The following is an 18,912-nucleotide window of genomic DNA, read 5'->3' as shown; positions in this document are numbered from 1 at the left end:
TTTTTTTTTTTTTTTTTTTTTTTTTTGGCTATTGTATACTAACATGACAGAATGTTTTGATGAAAAACAGGACCCAGTAGAATTAAGCAAAGAAGAAAAATGTACTGAAATTTTTACAAATTAGTATTAAAATATTTTAGAGTTTGTTTCAATACTTAATCTTTAGTCTTTCTAATTGTGATTATCCACACAGATCAGATTTATCACAGATCTTTATTTTTTCCATTATATTAAATTTTGCTTGTTGAATAAAACAAACTTATGATGAAAAGTCTTATAAAAGAACATGTCTTTTATTACCTTTGCAAAATCAAGACTCCGAATTCAGTCTAATCTGCCTCCTCCCAAACAAAAAATCTTTTGAGAAAAAGCTGAAATCCTATTACCTGAGAATTTATGTAAAATTGTACATTTACTTTCCAACCAGTCTGAAGGCTGAGGAGTCTGCAAGGAAAGCAAGAAAAAGTTAAAATGTCTAAACAAAAGTCTGACTGGCTCCAAATCTAGTTGCTTAATCACCAGGGCCCAAGTGGGCAGTAAGAGACATCTGTGGGGTTGAAAGCAGCAGAACTTACAAACTTCAAACATGTGTTTCCCAATCATCTCTTCTGTCTCCCCAGAGGGATAAAAATAAAGCAACATTAGTTAAATCTTCAGGAGTGAGCAGTCACCTCAGAATTAGGTCAAAAAAATGAAAAGTAAAATCAAATTAGCCATTTCTTATCATTGAATATTTGGAGTTTGAGGAGAGAAACTGGAGTGCCTGATTGATATGCAACTTTCAGTTAACTACAGGCTTCATTTATACTTGATATTCTGGCCTTATTCATTCTGATTAAGTTGACACATTCCAATACGGTTGCTCGTGATAAAGTTTAACACATTGGCCTTTATGCTTATTATGCTTTCTCTACAAAGACATATCAATAAATATTTGTATTAATGTATCTTTTTTTTTTTTTGAGACAGTTTATAGGGTCATATGAATGGAGTCAGGAGATCTATGTTTGAATCTTGGCTCCACTTAACTACTTGTGTGACCTTGAGCAGGCTATGAATTTTAGTATACTCAACTTTAAAACAGATGGTGGTGATAATAGCAACTCTGTCATTAAGGTAAACCTCAAGTTTCTTAACTGACAAAATTTAATAGGTTCTTCTTTGTGTAAAAGAATTTAAAGGCTTACTATGTACCAGCACTATTCTCGGCTACAGAGACTCAGCAGTGAGTCCCTGATATCCTGGCATTCATGGAGTCAAATATAATTAATTAAGATATTATGTAATTTCACAGGTGGTGACAACTGCTGCAAGGAGAAGTGCAGTAAGCTAAATGATCAGTCTGAAGGAGAGGTATTTTAGATGGAGGTGGTGGTCAGGTAAGGCCTTTCTTAGTAAAGTGGTATCTGTCCAGGAAACTAAATGAAGCAAGAGGGGGTGAGTCATATGTGTATATCTGGCAGCACACATCTGCCTAATTTTATTTAGGCAAGTTTCCACATATAAATGTGACATACATTTGTACAGGAAGCTACTATATAGAGAAACAGGAGTTTGAAAGAAGCCTGGGGATTAAAGAGACCAGCAGGAAATTATATAAAGAAAAAGAGGAAGAATATGTCAGTGGAGAAAAGGAAACTTTTTTCTCACATGAAGCTTCTGCGTTTGAGCACAAACACTGTGGTCTACAGGATCCCTAGAGAGTGGAAGGGAAGCTGAGTACCTAGAAGTAGGCTCCTGCAGGCAGCAAGCTCCAAGGGGTGATAAAATATTCCTCTCTCCCAGTCTTTCCTAGTGGGGCCACTCAACTTTAGATACAGGGATAAGCAATGGAAAATAGGAAAAGGAATCCAGTTAGGGTTAAATAGGGGTCTTGGGCTGATGATCTTGTTTCTTCACCCACAGTCCTTTTGACATCTGTGCATAGGATATGATTAACTTAGAAAATCAGTGCAAGAGTCAGCCCAGGTATAGTACGTACCCAAATAAAGGACTTTCTGAAAATGATTAATTTCTCCCTCTGTATAAACACTGGGAGATAGGTGTTGCATAAGCAGTTCTTTGAAAATTCTCTAAAAGAATATTAAATGTAGGCAATGTAGGAAAAAAAAAAAAAAAAAAAAAAAAACCCCAAAAAACCCGACTCATTGTTCTCCTGGGCTTCCTCTTCCCTCTGTGGCAAAGAGTCCAAATTCTGATATGGGAGTTCTAAGTTCAAAGACATTTACTTCAGATGACAGTGCCATTTTTATAGCATGTTAACCAGTTATGTGAAAGAAGCTCTTGCTAGTATATGCTTGAATTACTGGCCTGAAAAGTCTATTAGTACTAAATGTTTTAGGAAACAAGATACTCCAAACTTCAGTTTCTTAGGGGTTATCTGTTACATAGTTCAACTAGTTTCCCAATCCATCTAGACCTCAACATTGAATTTGATTTTACAATCTCAGGAACTTGAAAAGCTTCCACTTCTGCACATGCTATTTCCCAGCTCTAGTCTGTGTACCACTTACTTACAATGACCTGCTTTACACTCTCACCCAACCCTTCAGCCTCTCTGAGAGCCAGGCAGTAATGGCCATTTCTGGGGCTATATCTAACTAGTTCACAGCTGTATCCTAAACTCTCAGCATAGGGTCTGGTTCAGAGTAACAACTTAATACATATTTATTAAGTGAATAAACAAATGTCTGAAACCCTCTGTCTTGGATCAGCAATTATCGGTTATTTTTTCTGAGAAGTTTGGAGAGAAGGTGGGCAGATGTTTATTTAACATGAGTGTTAATTTTTATTTCCTCCCCTTTTTATCTGATTACTAGATGGGCAGAAAGAGAAAATGTATTAGGCAAAGTCTATATGACTAAGTCTCTCAAGATGTCCACATGGGGAAATTTATTCTGAATCCGAATACAGCCAGGGAGATTTCACAACTGCTGCACAAATGTGCTCTAAAGGAACTGATGGGTCGGGCGCAGTGGCTCACGCCTGTAATCCCAGCACTTTGGGAGGCCGAGGCCGGTGGATCACGAGGTCAGGAGTTTGAGATCAGCCTGGCCAGTATGGTGAAACCCCGTCCCTACTAAAAAAAAAATACAAAAAATTAGCCAAGCATTGTGGCGTGCATCTGTAATCCCAGCTACTCAGGAGGTTGAGGCAGAATTGCTTGAACCCGGAAAGTGGAGGTTGCAGTGAGCCAACATTGCGCCATTGCACTCCAGACTGGGTGACAGAGGAAGACTCCGTCTCGAGAAAAAATAAAAAATAAAAAAGGAACTGAAGGAATTGATGATCTATAGATTATAAACCTGGAGGAGAGTGTTAAGAATCAGCCTTTACAGCTGTGAACTTCCTTGGACATTTTCTATACAATATTTTAATTTGTATTACTATCTTAAACTAGAGGAAAATAAGGTTTTCCAAATTTGACATTAAAGAAGGCAGTGAATATTTTGGAAGAGTGAATCAAGAACTCCCAAAAAATCTATGACAGATTAGCACAATGGGCTAAAACTAATTTATAGGCAGCATTTCTAAGAAATTTCCTATGGGGGGAAAAGTGACAGTGGCAGCTCTTGTGAAGTCTTAGGGATAAATGTAAATACCTACTTCAATTCAGGTAACAAGCCAAAAAAGCACCAATTGGGGCAAAACAGCAATTCATGCGAGAAAGGAAGGAGTTCTGACACTAAGGCCAACCTGAGTAACACAGATGTCTGCCAAAACCAAAAAAAAAAACAAAAAACAAACAAACAAAAAAAAGCTAATGTGGTTTTAGCCAACGTTAAGAGAACTGTGCTATCTTTAGAAATCAACCAAGTATTTACGGAACTTCTACTGGCATTGTTCTAAGCACCAACAGAAAAGTGGGGAATAGAGGAGAATCAGGCATAATCCTTGCTTTTAAGGTACTATTTAGTCATAGGAAGATTAGCAATTACAGAAGAATGTAATAAAAGACACGATTTGGCAGTCTCAGCTATCAAGGCAATGAGCCTTCAGAATTCCCAAAGCCCAAGCCCCCGAACCCCAACCAAAAAAAAAAAAAAAAAAAAAAAAAAAAAAAGTCAGAGGGTTCATTATACTCCACAGGTGTAGCCCATTAACTGATGTTTGGCACCATGGCCTTAAGTCATCAATAACCTGCTGTAAATAAGGTCCATTACTCTCTTTAGAGAAATCAAGTAATAGAAATACATTTAGAAACTGTCTTTTTGGTTTGTTAGTTGTTTTAGTTTTAAATGAAATATAATTCATTTATCCGAAAAATTCAATTGTGGGGATTAGCTCATTCCCAAATGGGGTCAAATAAATCAGGCATTACTGTACATAATTAAGCATTGAAGTGTACAGGTCCATCTGTAAAGCCTAAGAAGGAAATGAGCCTAAGAGGTCAGAGAGATAAGATATCCTGTAACTACAGAGCCAAGCCAGATTTGTGGGCTTTGATTACTCTGAGGTCATGGCACAACCAAAGATTTTAGAATGCTGATGGAAGGATGTAGTGGAGACAGCGGAGGAGGGAAGGGCTGCCGCTGCTTCTAGATAAAGCAGGTGTGTAGTTTGTATACTTTACCAAAATACCAGAATCATGTTATTCTTTATAGGTATGGTATACTAGATACCCAACGATGGCACATTTCCTTTTCAGGTGGGGTCTCCAGTGCATATTTTCCCTTATTTGCACCTATGTTTGAACTTTTAACACTAGAAAAAAAAAATCATGCCACCAAGTGGATGCATGCCACCCCAAATTTGTGGCCTTGAATCTCAGTTGGCCTTCAGTGAAGCACAGTCTCTTCCACAGCCAGTATGTTTTTGTTTTTGTTAAATGCTTTCAGCAGCTTTTCCAAACCTCCATCTCTTCCCTATTTTCATCCCCTTCAGGTGTAACCTACCTCACTTCCTACTTCATGAAGTACATTCTGTCCTCTACATTACTGCTTCCCAGATGAAATCTATTCTAATATCCACTTATCCTTTCTTCTTCATAGGAAAGACACCTCTCCTTCTGTTCTAGGCTAATCCCTTGGTCTTCACAGCTCCTTTCAGCCACCCTCCTTGATGCCTCTTTGCAGCATCTTCCTCTGCCCACCTTTAGATGTCCCATTCCCCCACGTTCGCAGATTCTTTCCGCGGTCATCTTCTCGCACTGACTTGGGCAGCATGTTCCACCAGCTCTTCCTGAGGGCTCCGCTCTCCACACTTCCATCCTCTGCACATGCTCTTTAGCTTTCTGGGTTGTCCGCTCCATTGATACATTGGCCCAGGATCTGCTGTGTTTCAGTATGTTCAAACCTTTCTTTTTGAACTGATTTTCACACTAAGCTCAAAAGACCTTCTCCGTCCACCCCTTCTAAAACTCTCAACAGCACCTCTACCACAGGATCTCTCATGCAATCACTGCCTCCATTTTTGTCTTCTTGTAACTTGTCAACTCCTTGAAATAAGAGACTGCATTGTTATTTGCCACATATTTATGTGGGTAAGGGCTCAAAAAATATCAAGTGAATGAATGAATTTTATATACATAAAATATGGTATCAGTAATGATACGACTCAGAAGATATCCAAACATCGTCTGCATGACCAATTGGTGGGGCTACCATTTGATAAGGATGTGGACCAAGTAACTTAATGCTCCTACCAAGGGAAAGAATTTATGATGTTATGATGATCCTATACCAAGTAAATCTCCTTAAAGTTACTGTTTTAAAGACTAGAAATTAATAAAGTATATAATAAAAGTACATTGGTGGTATTATTTTTTCCTTCTTATGTTTCCCAGCAGACACTCAAACACTTCAAACACAGAGAGGTAACTTTTGCTCTGTGTTATGATGGCCTTGGGTCACTGGCTAATGAAGACCTAAATTTTTCTTTTATTCTAGATCTATAAACCTAGTAGTTCTTGGAGAAAGGGATTTACCTTTGTTTCTCAGATGTCCTCTAACTTTCTGCAGTAACTGCTAACCAACTATTTGACACTATCTGGGTGTGCTAGACGTAGGGAAATTTGTGTTGTCAGCAACTCCACTGGAGACATCATGTGACTGCAAGCAAGGGATGATGATAAGAACATCTTTTCCCCTACTATGTACAATTTTTATTTTCAAGATAAAGCTACTTATATTTAAAGCTTTCTAAAATACCAGATCTTACAGTGCATGTGTGAAAGAAAATAACTTCATAGTTTCTGGCATGGCTGGAGACATTAAAAGAGCAATGGTTGTTGAGTAAAATCACAGTTTTCAATCTTCCTGAGACTGTTATTTCCTCACTAATTCCCCTTAAGCAAAACATTTAAGATTGGTATGAAGAGACCACATTTTTTTCTTCTGAGGACTACCTTTCATGGAAATGATAAAATGAAAGCAAATTATTCCACAAGGTCCAATAAAACAGCCAAATCCTCCCAACAAATTCATAGACACCATTACCCTTAAACACCCTCCACTTATCGGAGGGAGAAAAAGAAAACTTCCTTAGATCCATTCAAATATAAAAAGTCTTTACTACATTAAATTTTATAAAATCCCATTGTTAAATACTTCCTCTCAAATTCCTGCCAAATGGGAGGATTACTGCTCAAACACACAAGGAATATATGACCTCCTCCCACTGCCCTGATGAACATCAGGGTTATACTTTGGCACACACACAGATCTATTTTCTACAAAGGATGCAGCTTTTCAGACATGTGAAGGATCTGGAATGAGAACACCAGCACTCATCAACCCACTTCCTCTATTGGAAGGGAGTCTCCCAAATAAGTCCTCTGAAGGAAATACTGAAATGAAGTCACCCATGTTTTGTAAAGTAACAGTAGCTTGATGATGTGATTGTCTCAGAAGTGACACAAGGTATAGCAGTTAGAACAAAAGTTCACTGGGACTTTTAATAAAGCAATTTTTGATAAATATTTACACAGATGCACACACAGTTATTTGTTCTGCTTCAACGGGACTCATCCAAGTGCTAGTTTTAAAATATAAACAGTGGGAAACTGCTGTAGTAATGACTAGCAAAATACTGCAATTATTTGCAAGAGTTGAAAGCTGTTCCTTTAATAAAAAGTAGGAAGCTGTGTGGGAGAAAAAGGAGTGAAATTCTCTAGCAAGTGAGGCCAGTTGGAATTTAATAATTCACTTTGGCAATCATATTTGTTTAGTCAGCAGGCCAATGTTCCTACTGTGCTGCACAATGCCAGGGACAGTCTTCATCTTAAATGCCCACTGTTAAGAGAGCAAATGTTTCTAGCCAAGCTACATAAATACTATTACTGCAGCAGTCCTTGAATACATACCATTTATTACATATCTCTGAGAAGATCTGTGCAGCACAGAAAAGACTCTTGTTAGTTCAGAGATTAATTTGCCTGAGATGGCACCAGGGTGTTTGAAAATGTATTGTTAAGCAATATTTCAGAAGTGGCCTATGTGTCAGCAGATAGTTATGCTCTAGTTATAGAATATAAGATAGTCTCCAAATGATATTTTTAACATCTCCTTAGTAATATAAACAGAGACCAAGACATGGAAATCTCTCATGGTTTTCTCTTTTTATTGCAGTGTTTTAGTCTTCAAGGATATTTTCCTCATCACTGTTCATCGAAATTAACTTCCTCTTCAAAAGTCAGATATAAAAGTGAAGAGATTATAAGAGCATGTATATATTGCTATAGTTTTAAAAGCAGACAGATGTAATGGATAATTAGAATAACACAATTAAAGTAACATCTACTGTGCAAACAGCTCAAATTTATAAATAAACTAGCCATCTATGGAAGGTTCCTATAGAAATCAGGGATGTAAAGAAATAGAAAATATATAAAACTGAATTTATATCTGTACACATCTCCTCATACAAATATGTTTCCTGTGCTTAGTCTCTGGTTCCCTTATATTTAGACTCTTAAATATAATTTAATTGGTTAAATTAACACTTTACCAGGATTTGCCTTTTAGTAGTTATGTATGGTAACCCAAAAGCCACAGACCTTTTTTAACTGGTACATATTCAAATAATGCCTAGCAAATATTTTGTTTTCCTTTCATAAATATACGGCAGAAATGTTTGTGGAAAAATCTAAACCTTTTTTCAATGGAGGAGGAGAGAGAATTAGGTGTTTGGAGAGAGGGAAATTCTGTGCATAAAAAAGCACAGAGTTTCATAACTCCAAGGCAATGAGACTTGTGCAGTTAGTCCCAAACAGGATTACTTCCTTTCCATCAAAAAGTACCTTGATACAACCCCACCCACCACCAGTGAAAGGGGCAGAACCCACACAGCATAGTCCAGGAGAGGTGAGCCTCCTTCACACCAGAGACCCAGAGTGGGGCCTGGTGGTACCAGAACGAAGAGTGATTTCTTGGTGGTGCATGGGGAGCTGACATTTTTTAGAGTGCACTAGAGGAAAACAATTAACTCAGAGAAATAGTTTTAAAAGACTCAATGTTCAAGTCTGAATTTAGGGCAATAATAGATTGAGATTTAAAAATCTTCAAACTTATACTACAAGAGCTGACCAGGAAGCTCCAAGAATGACAGGTGTGGAACGAAGAAACATCACAAAGGAAGAGAAGTGCCAAGTCTCATTTAACACCCTCAGCCTCAACTGTCTATGAATTTGGTTAAGTTCTCTACTTGGAAGACAAAAAGTCATGCTGTATATAACTTGATAAATAATAATTTCATTTTAAAAAAAACCTCTTTAGATAATTGTGAATAGTTTCCCTCTAGCATTCCTCATAGTCCTTGCTGAAGAGGGCAGCTGTGATATAGAAAAATAACATCCCTTTATGGCTACCTTTGCCAAAATAGCTTCTCACTCTGCAGGCCCAGTCTGACCCAAACCTCAGAATCTCCTGGACTAAGAACAACTCAGACCATTGTGATTCAGAAGTATCTCAGTACTAGAGAAGACACCAGGATGGCCAGGAGACAATGGCAGCATTAGAAGGCCCTAGTTGAACAGAATATATAATTTCATTTAACAGCTGCTGAAGCTCATTACGCTGGCATGAATGATTCTTTACAACCACAAAAAGAAAGAAAAACAGACAGCAGCCTATTTACAGATGCAGTGAGAGCTGTCCCTTGCTTTCCAGCTTTCAAGGGAAGCAGAACATGTCTGCATAATAACTTTAACCTATAATTCAACGCTATTTAAAAGTGTAGCTTGCAATAAGCTTACAGAGATATTTTTATACAACGTTTTCAAAACCTCCACAATCTCTCAGCAGTTCCTGACTGTATTGCTTCCAGGCTTGCTGTTACCTGCTGCGGGGCCAATCAGGCAGCAATCTAGCCAGCCCAGGAATCTCTATGGCACATACCCTCCCTGCACTCAAACATTTCTCTCCAAACATACTTTGTCCATCTTCATGTTTTCAACCTGAGGAAAGTATAGCTCAAATGCCTTCCACAACTTTTCCAGCTTAGTGTTCTTTCTTTTGTGATCTTCAGCACCTTATTCTTTACTTTAGATTCTCTGCCACTTACTGAGTAACCTTGAGCAAATAATTTGGCCTTTCTATGCCTCAGTTTCCTTACATGTAAAGTCACGAAGACACCCACCTCACAGAGCTATTGTCAGGATTAAATTATGACTAACACAAGTAAAGCACCTAGAACAGTTCCTGGCACATAGCATACACTCAAAAAATGCCATTCAGAGTTTCATTATTATTAGCACTACTTAGGACGTCATATGCCATTACTACTGATTTCACACATACATCTTCTACTCCACCTCAAGAAAAATTGCCTGAAGGCAAGTATTGGCATCCAGAGGGAGTAAGGTGCACATTAGTACCCTTCCTTGCCCTCCTCCCTCTTCTTACTCCTTCTCCACTCTCCACCCACATCCCACACACACACACTGAGTACTGCTATGATGGGTCAGGTTTACAGACATTTTCTTGGCCAGTGGGTGAGTTAAAGGTTCAAGGACACACAGACGTGGTCGTTACGCCATTTGCAGACTTCCATGGGGATATTCTTCCTCCCAAAAGCAAGCAGGAAGGTGTGTTCTGGAAAGGTCCCAACTTTTGCTTCTCTTCCATCTTCTCAGATAATCTTTCTTCTTCAACAAATGTCATAAAAAGAACTGCCCAATATAGGGCTCTAGGTTATGGGAGTGTGAAATGAATAATTCCAGTGTGGCTCATTAGCATTCTACAGTGGGGTTGAAGCAGATGTCCTACTTAGTAATAAGATGTTATTCTGTTTTCTTTTCCTCTCCTTAGCATCTATTTCCTGTGGAACTTTTTCAGAGAGGGGTAGCTGATTTCAGGTAACATTGGGGCTTTGGTCCATATACCATCATATTTGCACTCTTATGTGTAACCATAGGGATCAAGGTTTTTACAACGTTGCACCTTTAAGCACCTAACACCATTCTTTATACAAACAGGTATTCAATATTTATCGAAGTAAGCTGTTGTTCACCTTTTTATTTTTATTTATTTATTTATTTATTTTATTTATTTATTTTGAGAGAGGGTCTCACTCTGTTGTCCAGGCTGGAGACCTTTTTATTTTTTAAATATTACTACCATTCTGGTAGGGTCAGTCACAATGATAGCGGTCCTATTATTTAACTAAACTAAATTCAAAATTTAAAGACCATTTCATAATAACAAATACTAGTCTAATGCTTACTAGTAAATTTCAAACTTGTCATTATGACCTACAAGGCTTTACAATTCCTGGCCTTTTCTTACCTCTGACTCTGTTTGGCTGATTTTGTACCAGAATACTTCATAATTTTTACTTGATCTGATACCTCTGGTCATTTGCACTTGCTGTTCCCTCCCTGGAATGTTTTTTCCCCAAAATTGCACATGGTTGGCTCCTCCTGATGACTTCTGTCTCAGGACAAGGAAGGAGCTCACAGCATGAAGACAAGGGAATGAAGGAACTGTTCCACTGAGGAAATGACAATTGGATTGAGACCTAAAGTATTAATATGCATGTGTGTTTATGTGTATGCATGGGTATATGTGTTTGGAGGTAGAGGTGAATAAAATAAGAGCATTCAATCTATGCAGAGGGAAGAGATGAGGCAAAGATTTTGAGACATGAAGGAATAGAACAAGGTTGTCTGAACAACTGAAAGTCAGTGGTCAGTGTAGGGGGACAGCAGTAGGTGGGGCATACATCAGATCACAAAGATCTCTTTAGAATAAGCTCCACAAGAGGGGCAATATAGTACTTACACACATTAGCCCTAAAGTAATATCTTTTTTTTTTTTTTTTTTTTTTTTTTTTTTTTTTTTTTGGTTGAACCGGAGTCTCGCTCTGTCGCCCAGCTGGAGTGCAAGTGGCCGGATATCAGCTCACTGCAAAGCTCCGCTTCCCGGGCTCACGCCATTTCTCGCTGCCTCAGCTCCCCAGTTAGCTGGCGACTACAGGGCGCTGCCACTTCGCCCGCTCTAAGTTTTTTTTGTAGTTTTTTAGTAAGAGACGATGGTTCAACCATGTCTCACCAGGAATGGTCCTTGATCTCCTGCCTTGTGATCCGCCCCGTCTCGGCCTCCCAAAGTGCTGGGATTCACAGGCTCTCGAGCCCACCCCCGCACCGCCCCCGGCCCCTAAAGTAATATCTTAAACTATGATACAGATTAATCATTCTTCAAAAGAAAAAAAGAAAAATCGGCTGAGCGCAGTGGCTCACACCTGTAATCCCAGCACTTTGGGAGGCCAAGGTGGGTGGATCACGAGGTCAGGAGTTCGAGACCAGTCTGGCCAACATAGTGAAACCTCGTCTCTACTAAAAATACAAAAATTACCCAGGTATGGTGGCACGCACCTGTACTCCCAGCTACACAGGAGGCTGAGGCAGGAGAATTGCTTGAACTCAGAAGGCAGAGCTTGCAGTGAGCCGAGATCGTGCCACTGCCCTCCAGCCTAGGCAACAGAGTGAAACGCTGTCTCAAAATAAATAAATAAATAAAATAAAATAAAGAAAAAAAAATCGTCCTGCCTTCACTGGTATTCTCTTATTCTTTTCTAATCTAGAAAATCAACAGTGCTAGAAAAGTGTTAGTCACCCTAGGACTTTAAACTTTCCTTCAGCCAAAGTGAGCTACCATATCCTGAGATTCAGGGGATGGGACTGCTCTTACAATTCCTTGAGAGCTTGTTTTCTAACTCTAAACTTAACCCTAACTTCTCCAGCACTAGTCTTACTGTTGTCTCAGGTGGTAAACTGAATGAAAGTAGTTTTAATTCGCTATTAGCATATCACACATATTCAATAACAATTACATGTGTACCAACAACCTAAATAGATTGTATTCTATACAAAAAGAACAGAGAAATTACCTTTCAGTAAATTGCATTTTCATAAATTGAATTTTACCTTTTAAGTAGTCTTAAAATTTTAGAATTTCCAATAACTCATGATGATTTATTTTTTATTACACAGAGATTTTAGGTCAAATTATAAGAAATCAATAAAATCAAACCAGAAACTGAAGTTAAAAGTGCAGAAAGGTTAATTATTTCAATGAACATTATTGTTTTCATGAATTAACAGTATGTGGATTTCCTAATTTCTTACTCAGTATCTGACCATCTCAATTTATTTTAAGCCAAACATAGATTCACTGGGGTGTAAGAGTAGAATGAGAATTGCAGAAAGACAACTATATACCTGATATGGCCAAGAAAGCCACTGAAAGCACATCAAAAAGAACAAATGTTTGAAAATTAAATTTTCTAGATAGGCATTCCATCGTTTAAAGATTGTATTCTAAAGATAATTTTAATCTAACATGATTAAAGAGTGATAAATTTGGCAAAATCACTTCTTTGATATGCACTTAGAAAGATCTATTATGCACAAAACATGAACACTCAAAGTTGAATGTTTGGATTTGCAACTTTTACCAATTCTCTGACTCATTTCTGCAGGGTTATACTCAGTGCAAATAAATCTTCATTCAAATAGGCCAACAATGTTTTTATTGTAATAACATCACACATCCTGAAAATAAATATATTTTTACTGACTGTGGGAATTATGACTACAAATGCTACTGTTTTATGGCATTAAGATATTTATTTATATATTTAACTGCATGCATTTCTTCAGCGTTTACATAATTTTTCCTTCACTGAAAGACTATTGGTATAAGCATTTCATCTTTTCAAATGTTTACTAAAAAATACCAAATTCCAAAATTCAGAAATGGTAGTCCGGCCCTACAAGGAAACACACTAAGAATAACAAGCTGATGATATGTTATCATACTGTAGAATATTTTATATTTTCTAACACACTTGCTAATATGTTATTTCACATCCTGAAATCTCGTGTTATCATTTTTGAAATAAGAGCTGTGGAAAGATTCTAATATTACTAAGAGTTGTAAAGGCACTCGATGGAGCTCCTTCATTAATTTCTCTAACCACTCAGGGCACTGAAGTCTGTGGGGACAGTAAGTTCACATTTAGTGTTTGTGCTAAATGAATCCCCAACCTACTTTGTTTTAATTTGCATCAAAAAGCCTCTACCCTGAAAGTACTGCATTATTAAGGTTATATAATAATGAGGTATACAAATTAGGAAAGGCAGATTTAGCATCACTTGCTTGGCAACATTAACTTGCCCACCACATTCATATTGAGACTTTAGAAGTGTACATTAGAGAGACACTTCTCTGCGCATTACAATAGAAGTCTATTAAATAATATTTAATTCATTGATTATTATTTATAATAATAAACACATTCAGAGGCTACTTTTTTTGTTTTATTTACTGGCTTTTTGCCATTAGGAGGTGTAAAATGAGGAGGAAAAATAATAATCATCAAATCCCTCAATCTCAAATGATTTAACAGCTTCGCTCTGTATTTGGCAGTGCACAAAAACAACTACAGCACACACTAGCAAATTTATCTTCCATATCTATAGAATACTTTTTATGATACAGAACCACATGAAGAAAGTCTTCTCTATTATTTTAGTGAGATTGTTAAGATAGTACACTAAGCACCACCTTTAAAATTTCAGTAAGGCGCTTCCAAAATTAAGATAAACAATTAACTTCCTGTTACTCTTCTGATACAGAAAAAAAACTGGCAACTTTGAATTAGTGTTATTAAGCTACCAAAAATCGATACCAGTCAGGAAAAGTTGTTTTCCCCTTGAATGGTAATATTTAGCTAAAATGTTAGTAAAAGAAAACAGAACAATTCTGACAGGAATCTGAATAGAGAGGGATTTCTCAGGTCTAGGTAACTAATTCCCATGCAGGACGGCCTTCAAATGCATTTCCCTTGTCTCCACAGTCCTCCCGTCTGGTTTTAGTTATTTTGTAGTAGAGGAAAGGCTTCATACATGTGTAATATTTATAGACAGCATCATTGTAAAATGGAATGCGAGTTCAAATCAGAGTTTCAAGGTCAGGAAAAATAAGTATCACTTAAATGAATCACCACTGACACTTTTAGAAGCTCTTAACTTCCTTTAGAAATCTCCCTTTCAAGCATATGCCAATTTTTATTTTGGCAAATCATGAATAAAAACTAAATATATAATACTTTTGATCATCACTCAGTGTGGTACTATATTTTAAACATTACTAACTTTATAGCAACACTCACATAACAATTAACACATTTTGACAGTGTTTTATTTTCAGTAACTGACCTCCTACAGTCCATTTTAAGAATTTTATATTTTAGTTTATAGATATTTTATTATGCTGATATGTGAAATTTTAAAAATTATAAGAAAAAAACATGAAAGCAATTAGTAAGGGTTTCCAATTTATGCTAAATATTAGTTTATCTTATCTAAGTGCATGCATGGTAACTTTGTCCACATAGTGGTAGAAACATAATACTGAAAACTTTAGAAGTTATGTTTTTTTGTAAAATAAAACATTGCATCCAGATCTTATTTCAATTTGAAAAGTGAAAAATGGAAAATGTAGAGGGCAGTAAGGTTATTTTATATACATATGTGTGTGTATATATGTGTGTGCATGCATACATATATATATAGAGAGAGAGAGATGGTAGTCTTGCTCTGTCGCCCATGCTGGAGTTCAGTGGCACCATCTTGGCTCACTGCAACCTCTGCCTCCCAGATTCAAGTGATTCTCAGCCACCCGAGTAGCTGGGATTTACAGGTGTGCGCCACCACACCCAGCTAATTTTTGTATTTTTAGTGGAGACAGGGTTTCACCATGTTGTCCAGGCTAGTCTCAAACTCCTGACCTCAAGTGATCCACCCGTCTAAGCCTCCCAAACTGGTAGGATTACAGGCATGAGCCACCGTGCTTGGACTGTTGACATTATTTTAAAATAGTATTTCACATTATTACTGTGGAAATGTGGGGCACAAGACATAAGAAATACTAGGTATTAAGTTCAAAACTACCCAGAATGGCTTATGGAGGTTTATATTTGTTGACTTAAAATATTTTAAAATGTTGTAATTTTACAAATTAAAAGTTCCCATAACTAATTATTTACATGAACAAAATGACCAGATAAGAGTGATAAAATGGAAAATTCAGAGGGCAGTAAGGTAAGGAAGAGGATATAAAATAACACAGGAAGAGAACCTAAAGAAAGTGAAGGTCAAAGATTTAGGAAAAGTTTAACCATTTCTTCAAACCTATAGTCATTTACCTAGGAAATATGGTTGGGTGCCCCCAGAAAAACAGCTGAGTTATTTGCTCTAGGTGTTTTCAGTTTACCAATTAAAATAGACCACATTCTCAGTTCCAGACCCAGGGCCTGGCAGAGGCCTCCCCAAGCCCCTTGCATTTCAGTGGCAGTTGATGAACCTCTCATGGCCCAGCATGACTAATTGAGGTTTTTCACTTGATAGCTTTATGTATGAGGGAAACTTAAAGACATTTCTAACACATACTTCTCTCCATCCCAGGTATTAGTATAAATGCCTGCTATTTTAAATAGTGGTATGATCATACTGTTTTAGTATCACTTCTTTATCATCATCACCAATGGGTACTACACAGGGAAAAGAAACTCTTTTACATTAATGGAAACACTAAACATTTATAAAACACTGTGTTTTAGAGGACAAAAGATATCACCTTCATATTATTTTAAAGTGTCTAGTTTCTATTTAAGTGTATACTTAATATTTCTATACTTCAGTGTATACTTAATATTTCTATTATACACTTAAATATTTCTATTTAAGTGTATAATATTAAACAAATCCACCATAAGAAAAATATGCATTTACAAAAAAGGCAAATTAGAAATCATGTCCATCACAGAAATCTTCTACAGGATTCTGAATCTTAAAATTGTCTTCATATATTTAGGATAGAATTTGACGCATTTATTATTTTTAAGAGATATGAGTTACTGCATAAAACTAAGTTAAAAGTTCAACCAAATGGAAACAGTATCCATAAATTCCTGAAATACTATTCTAATCATCTAAAACAAGAATAGGTTTTCAAATAACAGAGTTGAATCAGCATTTGTTTATTTTATAGACACTTTATTAAGCTGAGAGCTGCTACTTTATTACTTAAAGACTAAGCCTATAAGGAAATAAAAGGGGTTTAATCCAAGTAATGTGAAAGTAACTAACCCTTCACCTTACTTTTTTCCCCCAAATAATTTTGGTTTCATTAATGGATTCTTTCTGTGAATGGGTCTAAAACACACCTATTTTGAAACAGCAGAAAGGGCGGGACAAAACAAATCTATACCATTTTAATTCAAGCTTTGTAAAAATGTATCAAAGAGATAGCAAAGTATTCAGTTTTAGTAAACAAGATAATTGCTCCTAAAGTATCCCCTTGAAGTCCGAGGCAGTAGGCAGCTGCAAACATCCGACTGAAAGCCCATCTATGGCTTCACAGCTTCCAGTCGAGGATGTTTACAGTCGCTCACTGTCAACAGCCATATACCTTCTTTAGCTTTCTGTTCGGTTAACCTGAAGAAGTAATCCCAACCAGTTTCTAAGATGTGCAGGCAACGATTCTGTAAATTACTGAAGCCTCATTCGAACAGCAATATTCTAGAAAATGTCTCAAATTCAAAACAAACAAGAAGGTTCATGGATGTCTATTACTCATCACCGAGTTTCTAGTTTCTATAAAATTTTGTGATATACTAAGACAACATATGTAAACAGTTTCATTCATTATTGTTAGCCACAAGAAGTAAATAGGCAAGTGGCCAGGTTACTTAACATGACTTCAACATGCATTATGTAATTAAAATCCTTCAAGCAAAAGTGACCAAACACAGAAACTAAATTATCTTAACAGCATAAAGCAGACATTTAACATTAAATACTGCAGTTAAGTGAGCTTAGACTACCAGTGAAAATATAAAAGGTGTACTTTAAAAGTTATAAACTCTGACAAAAAAAAAAAAAAAGACTTACGTGCTGCTTTTATGGATCGCTTTTGCTCTAAGGTCTGCTCCCAGAGAGGACTTGTACAGTCAGCTGATTTTTGAAAGAGTAAGCAACAATCAGGAGAAAAACAGAAAAGAATAACGAGGTATAACACAGGCATATATCAGTATGTGGATCAAAGTTTTCCACTGGAAAAACACAGAACCTATCACTCACAACAGTGACGCACATTAACTCCAAATGTGAATGTTTTGAATTCCACTCCCATTCTCTTATGAAAATAAATGAGGAAAACTGAAGGTTAAGCTCTATCAGTCACTACTTTCCTGAAGTAATTCAAAACCATTCTGAGTCTAGTGAAAGATTAAGTTGATACAGAAAAGTGGGTGTGCCTTTCCCTGAGATTTATTTTTAGATGAAGTTACCGTAAGATTCTTAAATTGCATAAGTCTTACTAGTTTGTGATATCAAACCCGAAACAAAATAAAATCCACACAAAAAGCATCATGCTTACTGAAACTAACAAATATGAAGAACTCCATAAATTACTTTTTCAAAGCAAAGGGTAACTCTACCCCATTAAGGTTAAAAAAGTTAATCTTTGAGTCAGCAGGTGAAAGCAAGCTGAATTATGTTGTGGCCTTTTTCTTTATTAACTAAGGACTTTGAACTATTAAAACTTCCTAGGGAACCCGTTTTCTCAATGGGTCAAGTCACATAGGGGAACAAAGCAAACTTTATCAGTGCTGTGCAATTCTACATTCCAGAAATTCTTAGTACTTGGCATTCATATACCACTGCTGACTAGAGCTTGGGTCAATCCACCAAACTCAGCTATGGCTACCAACCTTGTGAACTTCTCACCAAGATACCCACTTCTTTTAAGTTAGCCACGACTGGACAGGCAGAGTACTCTTTAATTAAAATAGATAAATACCAAGGCTTATACCCTGGGGGGACATTGTATATCAGTGACTTTTACAAAAGAAAATATTTTACCACCATAAATTTTTCTCAAAGTGACAGGTCTCCTACTTGCCTTGGAATCTTACTGGTTTTAAGTAACTGTAAATTAACATGTAAAACAGTGACAAGTAAATACTAAGCAAACAACCTCAAATAACAAATAATTGCTTAAATAATTCTATTGCCACCCTCTCACTTGGAGAACTGCTGATCCAAGTGGGACCAATACTACTCAGTAACCAAAAAAATTAGCATGTAGTTTAAGTAACACTGAGTCTCAGTTAAACTGGCAAAATTATCTGACATCTGATTGGAATAAATCTGCTTTAGCTTTCTCATAGATTTCACCCAGCTCATATCTTGCTAAAAGAGGAGCCCACATACATATAGGCAATAAAGTGCTTTTCTATTTATGAACTCTTATAACTAAGATCTTATGGTCTTTACTTTGTTTAGTGAACTTTTGATGTTTATTCATGAAGTTCTGAGCAAAAGACTGTGTTTTCAAAGTTATGTCAAGGAATTCATTGGATCAGCAATTCTCCAAGTGAGAGGGTGGCAACAGAATGACCAGGACA

The 18,912-nt window shown here is 36.8% G+C and overlaps 1 long non-coding RNA gene across 1 annotated transcript in view; it reads right to left on the bottom strand.

Moving 5' to 3' along the window:
- The window catches only part of LOC108529216 (uncharacterized), a 158,723-nt gene extending 140,817 nt beyond the window's left edge, over positions 1–17,906 (bottom strand). Inside the window, exon 1 of the long non-coding RNA XR_001885439.1 lies at positions 17,396–17,906. This is a non-coding gene — a long non-coding RNA (uncharacterized LOC108529216). The remainder of the gene's footprint in view (positions 1–17,395) is intronic.
- Between the last annotated feature and the right edge of the window lie 1,006 nt (positions 17,907–18,912).

This window comes from Rhinopithecus bieti, unplaced genomic scaffold, assembly GCF_001698545.2.
Source record: "Rhinopithecus bieti isolate Rb0 unplaced genomic scaffold, ASM169854v2 scaffold_4709, whole genome shotgun sequence".
Classification (NCBI taxonomy): domain Eukaryota; kingdom Metazoa; phylum Chordata; class Mammalia; order Primates; family Cercopithecidae; genus Rhinopithecus; species Rhinopithecus bieti.
Note: the sequence above shows the minus strand (reverse complement) of the source record. Positions and strands in the feature narration are given on the sequence as shown.